Genomic DNA, 10,138 nt, shown 5'->3' with positions numbered 1-10,138 from the left:
TGAGGACCCTGTTGTAATTGGAATAATAATAGTAATAATAATTATCATTGTTATTATTATTATTAGGGCCTGAGAACCGACGAAGTTGGCGAGGACCCTATTGAAATTTGAATGATTACTATTATTATTATTATTAGGGCACAAGCACTGACCAAGTCGGCGAGGACCCTATTGTAATTGGAATAATAATAATAATTGTAAATGTAATTGTTTTTTTTAATGTTTTTTTCAAAACTTTGTACTTTAACAAACTCCTCCTAGAGACTTAGACGGAATGACTTCAAAGTTGGTCTGTACACCTTCCGACGCTAAATTTCCCCTCCCTTGAATATTGTCAAAGTCGAGCCCCTCAATGCGCTTTCACTTACATGTATGAAAGTTGGTCTGCATGTGAGGAATGCGTAGGCACACAAAATATCCTCTTGGAGGTGTGCCCTAAACACAACAGGAAGTCCTCCATTTTGATTTAAATGTCATTCGTGTTCATTTTTGGAAGATTTTTCATCAATCAGCCTGGCCGTTGCGGGGCATCAAATTTCGCCCCCACACCATAAACCAGGAAGTGGTCTTTAACATGACCATACATTGTCCAATCTGTCCCCAACTTCTCAGGCATAATTGGACTCTCGGCTTGAACACATCTATTGTGACAATATTTATGTATAGTCATAGCGCTACCTGCTGGTAACAGGAAATGACACTTTTTATACTTTTTTTATACTTTGATGTCCTCGGCCTGATTGGTTTATCACATCCTCCTCAAAAGTGGTGATGAGAGCCTTAAGACGAGAATGATGCTTCATTGTGAACATGGGACGATGTCGTGTAACGGCACAGCTGTGGCGGCATGGCGAATTTCGATGAAACACCATGACAAAAGGCACTGCTAAAACTGCACACCAGGTGTTCAGATCTTTTCCAAACTTCACAGGATTGATAAGACACCCGCCCTAAAAGCCTTTGTTGGACAAGTTTGAATCATTGCCATAGCGCCCCCTACTGGCAACAGGAAGTTACATTTTATAAATTTTGATGTTCTTTTCCTAAGTGGTTGAACATATCCACCTCAAATCTTGTCAGCACACACTTAAGATGATGCTTGATCATGTAACTTTTGGCGTTTTCATTAAATTCTGTTGTGACGACCATCCTTCGCAGTGAAACAGGAAGTGGTTGTAACTTCAACATACATTGTCCAATATGTCCCAAATTTCTCATGATTCATAAAAGTCCAGGCCTGAACATATCTGCATCTCAATATTTAGTCATAAGCATAGTGCCCCCTACTGGCAACAGGAAAAATGACAAATATCTACCAATTTACATGAAACTTACATGAAATATAATGTTTTGTTTATGATTGAAAAACATAGATGTTCGCTTCTAGAGAACTAAAACTGAAATACAATAAGCTATTTAGACTTTTAATCTGTAAGCGCTAGAATGGAGATGTTCCTTCATCCCATTGACCTGATGGGACTGGGTTCACTTCCTCTGAAGCTGCTAGAGGAGAGAGAGAGAGAGAGAGAGAGAAAGAGAAAGAGAGAGAGAGAGTAGCCACATTGCAAACGAGTCACGATACACGCACTTTGGGACGGTGAAACAATTTGCCACGGTGAAACAATTAAATAAAATGTGGAAAAACTGTTGGAGAAATCCCCCTGGTTGACCTGGACCTGTGTGAGCGCAGTTGGAGGAGCCGCTCTGGAGGAAAAGCGCATCGGTGAGCAACCAGTTTGAAATGCTTACTATTATTATTATTATTATTATTTCTCCTCCTCTTAAATCGCATTTTGAGGGCCTAAACATGTATAACTTTTTTTTAAACTTTGCACACTGATCAGAAGTTGGGAAAATTTTGATATTTTCTTAATGTTGAGTACAGCTCCTTTTAAGGGATCACCCAATTTATTACAATTGAACCTTCCGAGAATATGAATGTCTGAACCACATTTCATGACAATCCATCTTAAATTTGACTCATCAGATGACCTATTATAGACATTTGTCACCTCTGGTTCTCCATACACTAGAATAGAAAAACAACAAAAGTCACTAATTTCCTGCATGGCCCTGTTATTGTCAAGGTTTTCTTTCTCAATCAGTGCTTCCAATAACAAAGGTATGCATGTGTAAATGATCTGCTTTATCAGATCCACAGAGCTCATGTACAGCACAGAGGATAGTGTTACACACAACGTTGTGACATCCAAGCAGGTATGAATCTTCAAAAACCTTAAACCAGTGTCTTTTTGCCTCAGGACAGTGAATCAGCTGCTGCAGTTCGCTTCAAAGCTCCATGTTACTGCCTGTGCACTTGGTTTTATGTAGCTTTATTGGGTTGTGCAAGATTTTTTTCCGCCAAACATTTAAAAACAAATCTTTATAACAAATGGCATTTATTCTGTGTAAAGATGCCATTGAACATGACAACAGATCATAAATGGATGTTTGTATATCTTCTTTTCTCTTGCAAGAGTATGTTTCAACTGTATATGCACAGGCCTGAGGATGAAGCAGTAACTTGGTTAGATTTGTAGTCTTCTCTGCTTACTCTTTGATTAGGCATTCCCTGGTTTAAATCATTGTTAATTTAGTGCTAAATTATTTGTTAAATGTCCTTGAATGGATGTAATAAGATATTATCCAGTGATGTGTTTAAGTTTATGTTTTTTTAGTTCTCACACTTATACCTTTTCCTTTGAAGTTCTGCTATATTATATCACACTACGCCCTGCTGCCCTCATGACACATTCACACCTATTTCTTAGGCACAAGCTAAGGGAATGTGTAATGCAGGCCTATTTAACTGGCAGCCCATGGCCACATCCGGCCCAGAAGCAACCTCCGAGTGGCCCAGCACACATTAATCTGATATATGACAAAAATAGGTAAACCGCATAGTCAGAGTCTATGTAAGTAACAAACAAGTGAGCCATCCTGTTTATTTCTCATCTCTGTTGAGAGCTGGACATGCGCAGTAGTGGTCCATGAAGGCTGAATCCTCTGAAGACAGTGGAGGTCGAATTGAGCTGTCTCCGAAATGAGAGGGGGGGCCTCATTTATAAAACTTTGCGTAGGATTCATGTCAAAAAGTGGCTTACAGACGAAACATAAGTGCTTGTGCACAAAAATATTGGGATTTATAACAGTGCGCACTCACGTCCTACACCTCTCACCCATAGTTGCCTAAAATTGTCAGTGAAACACCCAAAATGAATATTCATTCATACTCATAGAGGAGGAGGTCTAAGACACCACTTATCTCCAATTTACAGTGCTGTCCTTTCATCCCTTCCCAGGAGATTCAACAATCTAACCTCAAAGAACAACTGTTCACAAATGGCCTCCTGTGACTCCAACAACTGTTGTTATAACCCAGTAGAGCACTAACGAAATCGAAACCAACTTCCCACCAACGACTGTCACTCTAACGGCGGTCATTGGCACTTGGAGCACAAAGGGTTCCAGTGACATAATCGGCCTCGTGCATGCCCTCATTAGGGATTAAATAACTGGATATCCACACCAGATAGTTGGACCAGTCCCAGCCTTGTCAGATGCGTACATGAACTGATGAAGCCTCTTGGATGAGAGGTGAAACGTCTCCAAGACAAGCAACCAAATCCAGTTGCTTTTGACTTAAATTTCTTTGGGGATTCATTTATACTGACACTGACATGGTGGGAACTTGCGCTGGTGGAACATTTGTACGGAGTGTAGCAAAACCAGACAGCTCATCCAATCATCATGCAGAAGCCGAGCCTCCGTGCCAGCCCACTGCCCCATAGACCCCCAGAGACCCTCAGCGTCAGTAGAAACTGAGCATCGGACTGTGTAAAGCGCTGTGGATGAATGAGAAGTTGTGCTGTTTAACTTTCTGACCAAAGATGAAGTGTATTTAGTCATGAAATGTACACACAACAGTACATATTTCACCACTTTTTGGTGACATTTTAGGGAAAACTGAGCTTCCCTTGCAGCCTTAGAGCAATCGCCACTGGTGTGGTGATGCTTTTACTAGAAGACAAGACGACATCATTTGATGATCAGTGACCGAGAGGTGAAGCCTGCCTATACTTAAGCTCTGGAGGAGCTCACTGGACTCATTTAAAGTGACTTGTTCATGCCGCTGACACAGTTAAAAGATGTGGCAAATCAACTCCGACTGACTGCCGGGTCAGAAAACGGATCAACATCGAATATGAAAGCATGCAGTCTGGTCTTTTCCAAACTGCTTTCACAATCTGTTTCACTCGTGCAACTGCATACTCAGATTCAATAAAGACTAGTTAAATGAAAGGGGCTAGGTCGGAGATTGTTGTTTCCCATAGAGAAGGGGTTTTGAGAATGGTAACACACCACAGCAGCAGGGGAGCAAGGGGAGGGACCTAGCCGGATGTCAGGCTTTATCCCGGCACAGTTCATACGTTAAGACAGACTAGTAAAATCCCATCTTACAGTGGTATAAATATAATAAATATATATAATATGTAGTATATTGGTGTCTGCTATCCCTCTTCATCTTCTCATAAAACAATGTGTCAATAATTGAAAATTGACATAAAAGCATGTTCCCGCATGTATAGATTCAAGATTCAAGATTCAAGAAGCTTTATTTATCCCGAGGGAAATTATTTTGCAACAGTTTCAATACAAAGGTGGAAAAGGGTCAGAGTAACAATAAGCATAAGCATAAATCAAATCAAAACAAAGCTAACATCAGATAAATCAAGCAATGAACTAAGTGTGACAAGACATCGTGGTTAAGCGTAGGTATATACAATATACAACAATACGCACTGTTCAGTTTAGCAGCAGATTGAAATGAAATAAGTGCAAACTAGATAAGTGAGAAGGAGCGATAAGTTATAAGTGTTAAAAATGTTAAAAATGTAGCAGCATTTCCTACAGAACTAAGTGACAGTATGGCACAGTGGAGTGTAGCAGCATTTCGTACTTAAGTGAGTTACAGTAAACCACAGTGAAATGTAGCAGCTTGTCCTAAAGCACAGTAAGTGTATCAGCAGATAGTTACAGTACCATTAATAAATAAATAAAGTGATGTAGTGGTGATATAAAGAGACAGTGTAAAGAGTAGCAGCAGATAGTTACAGTACCATTAATAAATAAATAAGTGATGTAGTGGTGATATAAAGAGACAGTGTAAAGTGTAGCAGCAGTAAGTTACAGTACCACAAATAAGTGATGTAGTGGTGGTATAAAGTGACAGTGTAGTATAGCAGCATTACTTACTGAAGTAAGTGACAGTACAACTGAATAAAGTACAACTGAATAAAGTGGTGCAGTGATGGTATAAAGTGACAAAGTGACATTTTCAGGATACAGTGTCTCCACTGTTCCTTACCTGACCAGGGGGAGATGAATTATAAAGTTTGATGGCCGCCAGAAGAAAAGACTTCCTCCGGCGTTCAGTATTACACCGGGGGAGAATGAGTCTGTGGCTGAATGTGCTTCTGCTGGAGGTCAGCAGCTGGTGGAGAGGGTGAGAGTTGTTGTCCAGGATGCTGTGCAGTTTAGACAGCATCCGCCTCTCAGACACCGCCACCAAAGAGTCCAGTGTGACCCCCAGGACGAAGCCAGCCTTCCTGATGATCTTACTGATCCTCTTTGCGTCTGCTGCCCTCAGTCTGCTGCCCCAGCACACAACAGCAAAGAAGATGGCACTGGCTACCACTGACTGATAGAACATCCTCAGCATGGTGTTACAAACATTGAATGACCGGAGCCTCCTCAGGAAATAGAGACGACTCTGGCCCTTCTTGTAAACAGCCTCAGTGTTCTTGGAAAAGTCCAGTTTGTTGTCCACGTATACTCCAAGATATTTGTAATCCTGGACAACATCCACAGTCACGCCGTTGATGGAGACGGTTGTGGGGGCAGATTTACTCCTGCGGAAATCCACCACTAGCTCCTTAGTCTTGGTGGCGTTTAGAATCAGGTGATTAGCTGCACACCAGTCGACAAAGGAGTCCACAACGCCCCTGTACTCCTCCTCCTTCCCCTCACTGACACAGCCAACAATTGCAGAATCGTCAGAAAAATTCTGCAGGTGGCAGGACTCAGAGAGGAACTGAAAGTCTGAGGTGTACAGGGTGAACAGAAATGGGGAAAGAACAGTACCCTGTGGAGCTCCAGTGCTGCTGACCACAGTGTCAGACACTCCGTCCTGCAGTCTGACATACTGTGGTCCATCCGTCAAGTAATCCGTCATCCAGGAAGCCAGGGGAGGGTCCACCTGCATCGCCGTCAGCTTCCGTCCCAACAGAGCAGGCCGGATGGTGTTGAACGCACTGGAGAAGTCCATGAACAAGATTCTTACTGTGGTCCCGCTCTGTCCAGGTGGGCGCAGGCACGGTTGAGCAGGAAGATGATAGCGTCCTCCACACCTAGTCTCGGCTGGTAGGCAAACTGTAGAGGGTCCAGTCCCAGTCTGTGAGTTCAAAGCAGCCCTGTAGAGCTTCATCAGTCTCCTGTGACCATCTCCTCACAGTCCTGGTGGTCACAGGAAGCCGCTGGACTTGGGGCTTATACAGGGGCTGCAGGTGGATGAGGTTGTGGTCTGATCTTCCAAGAGGAGGAAGGGCAGTAGAGCTGTAAGCCTCCTTAACATTAGCATACAGCAGGTCCAGTGTCTTGTTTTCCCTGGTGGGACAGTCCACAAACTGCTTGAAAGTGGGCAGTGTTGCAGCCAGAGTGATGTGGTTGAAGTCCCCAGATATTGCAATGAATGCGTCTGGGTGCCTTGTCTGAAGTCCCGCGACGACGGTGTGGATGACGTCACTCGCGCGCCGCGTTTTTTAGTCGGAGGAATGTAAAAAACCAGAACGATCACGTGTGAAAACTCCCTCGGCAGGTAGTATGGCCGCAGACTCACGGCAAGCAGCTCAATGTCCGGGCTACACACACGCTCCTTTACAGTAACGTGTCCAGGATGACACCACTTGTTGTTAATAAGAATAACAAGTCCCCCACCTTTCCTCTTGCCACTCTCACAGTGACTCCTGTCCACCCGAACAGTCTGAAAGCCGTCCACAGTTACGTTAGAGTCTGGGATGTCCTCGTGGAGCCACGTCTCCGTGAAACACAGCACACTGCTCACACAATACATCCACTGAGTCTTCACCAGGCCCGCCAGCTCGGCCATCTTGTTGGCCAGCGACCTCACGTTCCCCATGGTGATGGAAGGGAGAGATGGTTTGTATCTCCTCTTCTTTTCCCGTTGTTTACTTCCAGCCTTACATCCCCTGTTCTTTCTCCTCAGTTCTGTGGGGATTTCAGGCCTCTCCCGCATTAGCGCCGTTGGTGCTAGCGACAACAGCTGTTCACGGGTGTAAACAATGGAGCCACCGCACTGTTGTGTCCAGACGGAGACGCGGTCGGCAAAAATAGTCCCAAGAATGAGACAAACGGATAAAAAACACGTAAGAAAGTTAACGAACATAGTTGGCTAAGGTTAGCACGACGACTTACAGGAAAAAGCACTAATAAAAAGACAGTAAAATAAGATAAAATAGCAAAAAAGTGCGAAAAGGAGAGGGAGCAACTGTTGCTGGCTGCCGCTTTACACAGCGCTGGAACCGGATAACCGGATATAGCATGTGTGAAAGGTGAGCAGTTTCACAGCCTATAGAGAAAACTGCATTGATTAAAATAGGAGCATTTTCTCATCAGACACGCAGGAGACAGACGATGAACACTTACTGTGTACACATGCCATAACTCAGCCTCAACTCAGTTTTGTTTTAGCTACACTTTCCCTGTTTATCTCTGGGCACAGTGTGACAAAAACATAATCAACCCAAACAGAACGAAAACCAGGGGTCAATTTAGCATCATGATGAATGTGACTGAAATTCACATGAGTCACTTAAGCTGTTGTACTATATGATATCTATTATCTTCACACACTGTGCTGCTACATTAACTTGACATGTCTTCCAAGTTTCTTTACTACAGATCCAACTGGTGTTGGCCTTTGGGAGTCCTGCTGTCTTACCACAATCTTTCAGACGATCTGTAAAGGGGCCATTGCCTCCCTGCTGCCATTTTCCTATTCTCCAGCAGTTGTGTGTCAAAACATTAGTGTAATTCTGCCTTAACGGCCTCCGGCTTCACCCAAGCTTCAAATAATAAAATAATCAACGCTGTCTCATGTGGTATTCAGCCCCTGATATGAATCAAAGTCAGCGAGGGTGGTGGTTGGGTCAGAGTGCATATCTTTTGGAGAATTTGAATTTACAAGTAGCAGAGACACAGTTAGGGCTCGTAAATTAATTATTGGTGTTGGCATTGTGAGTCATTTGCCAACCAGCAATGTCATCTGTCTGAGGGGGCAGGGGAGGAGAGTGATGGGGAGGCAGGAGGAGAAAACACAGCGCTCATGCACATCATTGAGGACCAAAATGCAGAGAGAAATGCACACACACGAATGCACGCGCGCGCACACACACAGGAGGGAATAAGATGGTATCAAGCCCAAAACACACAACCTGCAAACAAGCACACACATGATAAGAATAATTATTTAATTATTTGATTGCAGGACATAACTCTTTTTGCTGGTGTAATCGGTGTAGGCAGACTTGATAAGGCTGCTTGATGTAGTATTATGTTATTAAAAGTAATGATGCTTTTGACATAATTACAGTATACTTCAAATTTGCGACCAGCAATTGGTCACTGCCACATTATAGGTTGATGTGTACTGGTTTGAAAGGACTTGAGAAAATGGAGGTGCTTCAGGCTAAACAGTGTTATTAAGAGGCAAACACTTGGAAACAGGAATGATACAACAATTGAATTAGTACTGTTGGTGAAAGGGAATAAAATTGCATTTCAGAGAAATTACCCCTGTGGTCAGTCAGTCTCTATGTCTGGCTACGTTCACATTACATGCATGTTGCCCAAATCAAAGTTTTTTGAGTAATGTGGACACAGATCTGGGCTATTTTTATACGTGCTACTCAATCTGAAGCATATCAGATTACTGGCCATGTGACCGTTGTGCGACGATCTTATTGGAATTAATTTCTCCACGGAAGTATTAAGAGAACTGGATGGCATCCGAGTGGAAGCCTGGTTCCTTCTTATGGAAGTTGGTCAGTGGCGAATGAAGCCAAAAAAGTTTAACTCTAACTCTAAAAATATGTAATGCATGTAAGACACTTCCTGGGAGCCTGGTTTTTCCACATCATACTTCACTGCACAGGGGCCTAGTCCCACCCTAATTTCCTTTGATTGGCTGATTCTCACCATCTCAACTTCTTCTTGATTGGATGCTATGTGGATATGATTGACAACAGCTCATTTTAGCTAGCTAACTAGCTTGCTAATTTCACTACACTCTACACATACAGAAACAAACAATATAGTTGTCTCTCATCAGGTGATAGCAATGTGCTTTCTTACACTGTGACAAGAGTGTGTGGATGAAGCATTACATCATACAATTTTATCCTTTAACGTTAAACAGCGGAATGCCATGCTATTTGAATTGATCAAGGTCTATACTGTCTCTCACCATAATCACTTTAGCTTGTTCCGGAGTTGACCCATTGAGTTGAATAAATGTACCTTACAATTTTGCGTCCATGTCGCCTTGATGTTCCCGTTTTTTCTATTACATACATTGAATGACCGGAGCCTCCTCAGAAAATAGAGACGACTCTGGCCCTTCTTGTAGACAGCCTCAGTGTTCTTGGACCAGTCCAGTTTGTTATCCAGGTATACTCAAAGGTATTTGTAATCCCAGACAACATCCACTGTCACGCCGTTGATGGAGATGGGTGTGGGGGCAGATTTACTCCTGCGGAAATCCACCACTAGCTCCTTAGTCTTGGTGGCGTTAAGAATCAGGTGATTAGCTGCACACCAGTCGACGAAGGACTCCACAACGTTCCTGTATTCCTCCTCCTTACCCTCACTGACACAGCCAACAATTGCAGAATCATCAGCAAACTTCTGCAGGTGGCAGGACTCAGAGAGGAGCTGGAAGTCTGAGGTGTACAGGGTGAACAGAAAGGGGTAAAGAACAGTTTCCTGTGGAGCTCCAGTGCTGCTGACCACAGTGTCAGACACTCCGTCCTGCAGTCTGACATACTGTGGTCGACCCGTC

The sequence above is a fragment of the Echiichthys vipera genome (genome assembly GCF_963691815.1).
Source record: "Echiichthys vipera genome assembly, chromosome: X".
Taxonomy (NCBI): domain Eukaryota; kingdom Metazoa; phylum Chordata; class Actinopteri; order Perciformes; family Trachinidae; genus Echiichthys; species Echiichthys vipera.
The sequence above is the reverse complement of the archived record's forward strand: the minus strand, read 5'-3'. Positions refer to the sequence as shown.